Source organism: Dromiciops gliroides, chromosome 4, assembly GCF_019393635.1.
Source record: "Dromiciops gliroides isolate mDroGli1 chromosome 4, mDroGli1.pri, whole genome shotgun sequence".
In the NCBI taxonomy this organism is placed as follows: Eukaryota; Metazoa; Chordata; class Mammalia; order Microbiotheria; family Microbiotheriidae; genus Dromiciops; species Dromiciops gliroides.
The window spans coordinates 291,147,201-291,149,767 of record NC_057864.1 but is presented as its reverse complement, the minus strand read 5'-3'; the positions used below and the strand labels follow the sequence as shown (position 1 = coordinate 291,149,767).

General features: G+C 42.8%; 1 pseudogene; it reads left to right on the top strand.

Moving 5' to 3' along the window:
- The first annotated feature begins 394 nt into the window (after positions 1-394).
- On the top strand, positions 395-1,678 carry LOC122726160 (annotated as a pseudogene).
- The last annotated feature ends 889 nt before the right edge of the window (positions 1,679-2,567 follow it).

Here is a 2,567-nt window from a genome sequence, read left to right as displayed (position 1 = left end):
TCATCCCCTCTCCAATGGCAGTGGTCATATGAATTTGCTTATTTTCCCCTAAATAAGAACTTTCTCCCTGGCTACCAATTTGGAGCTAACATTACACCTGCCCCCAAGTCTCTTCATAACACCTAAAATCATCAAAAATTAAATGGAAAAATGCATATAACATCAATCAGACCAGTAGACAAAGATGAAATACTAATAGCAAAAACCAAGAAGCCCTGACAATAAGTAGCAAAGAAAATTTGAAGGCCAGATCTTGATATTCAGTATTGTTTATGGAAGCAACAAGAGAAAAAAATATGTGTCTTCTCATGGATTCAAGATATTTCTGGTACATGATGTCAAAAGAGCTGGCAGTGTTCTTGAAATACAACAGCGTTACTCTCCAGTGCCCGCCATGGCTTGTGTATGTCCCTTGATGTCTGTGTACTCCGAAAAGCGGGAGGTATCTGGCAAAAAATGTTACCTTGCCTGCTGTCTTTAAGCCTCCAATTCATTCAGATATTGTGAATTTTGTTCATACCAACTTGAAAAAAAATAACCGGCAACCTTACACTGTCAGTGAATTAGCAGGTCATCAGACCAGTGCTGAATCTTGAGGAACTGGCAGAGCTGTTGCTCGAATTCCTTGTGTTAGGGGTGGAGGCGCTCGCTGCTCTGGCCAGGGTGCTTTTGGAAATATGTGTCAAGGAGGTCACAAGTTTGCTCCTACCAAGACTTGGCGCCATTGGCATCACAGAGTGAACACAACACAAAAACGTTATGCCATCTGCTCTGCTTTGGCAGCCTTGGCTCTGCCAACACTGGTCATGTCAAAAGGTCATCAAATTGAAGAAGTCCAAGAACTTCCCCTAGTGGTTGAAGATAAAGTTGAAGGGTATAAGAAGACCAAGGAAGCAGTTTTGCTGCTTAAGAAGCTGAAGGCATAAAATGACATCAAAAAGGTCTATGCTTCTTAGCATATGTGAGCTGGTATGGATAAAATGAGAAACCATCTTCGGATCCAGCGTCGTGGACCTTGTATCATCTATAATGAAGATAATGGTATTATCAAGGCCTTCAGGAACATTCCTGGTATAACTTTACTTAATGTGAGTAAATTGAACTTTCTGAGACTTGCTCCTGGTGGGCATGTGGGGCGTTTCTGTATTTGGACTGAAAGTGCCTTCTGCAAGTTGGACGACCTGTATGGTACATAGCGCAGGCCTGCTATCCTGAAGAGTCGCTACAATCTTCCCATGCACAAGATGATCAACACAGACCTTCCCAGGATTTTGAAAAGCCCAGAGATTCAGAGAGCCCTCCGTGCACCACGCAAAAAGATTCATAGACAAGTACTCAAGAAGAACCCACTGAAGAACTTGAGAATCATGGTAAAACTGAACCCATATGCCAAGACAATGCGCTGGAATGCAATTCTCCACCATGCTAAGAATCGGAGAATCAGAGAAAATAAGAGAGCTGCCACACTAAAGAAGATTATGGAGGCCAAAAAAGAGGCAGAAGAGAAGAAGAAGCTTGTAGGAGCAAAGGCTCCAGGGCAAAAGTAACCAGGAAAGAAGCTTCCAGCAGCAAAGAAACCTGGGGAAAAGAAGCCAGCAGCTGAAAAGAAACCTGCTGGGGAAAAGAAATCTGCCACACACAAAGAAAACCTGCAGCTAAGAAGAAGACTGCTGCATAAACTCAGCTTATCAATTTATCCATTGGGCCACAATCCATTATGTCAATATTATGAATTTCTAAAGAATAAATATTCAAAGGGGCTTTAGGAAAAAAAATAGAACAGCAAGACACAAGTGTTAACCCAGAATCTTACCTCTGTCCTGCTGCTCCATCCCTTTTCCCCACCAGTTAAAGCAATCTAGAAGGCTAGAAAACATTAAGCTCCACCCCACCCCAATCCAGGAAAGGTAAGCCTTTCAATGTTTAAACTCCATTCTTGTATTGAACTAGCCCGATGGGCAATAGAATGAATGAAAACTCACATAACCCTCTCTATCTGGATGGTCCTAGACCATGCTCCACATTCCACTTCCAATCATCTACCAGGATACAAGAGCCTAACCAAAATAGGCATCTTGTCATCTGCCCTACTGTTGTTTATTCTCTGATTTCCCATTCCCTTCCATTCCTTGTTTTTGCCTAGAAATAATCAAATCAATATGATCATTGCTATTATAAAGGGCATAGCTCTCTGCTTCCAAATGCCTCTGCTTCCCATCCCTGTGACTGTCAAGTCCAAAGTTCTCTTCTCGGCCACCCCTCCCCTACCAAGTTTCTCTGTTTCACATTTGAAGCCCATCACAATCTGGCTCCAACCTATCTTTCCACGTTTATTGTACCCATTCTCCATTCCAACCAAACTGGCCTTCTTGCTCTTCTCCATGTTGTTGCTGTTCGGTTGTGTCCTGCTCTTCATGACTCTGTGAACCATGGCAAGCCAATGCTATCCATGGGGCTTTTTTGGCAAAGGTATTACAGTGGTTTGCCATTTCCTTCTCCAGCTCATTTTACAAGTGAGAAAACTGAGGCAAACAGGGTTAACTACCTTGCCCAGAATCACACAGCTA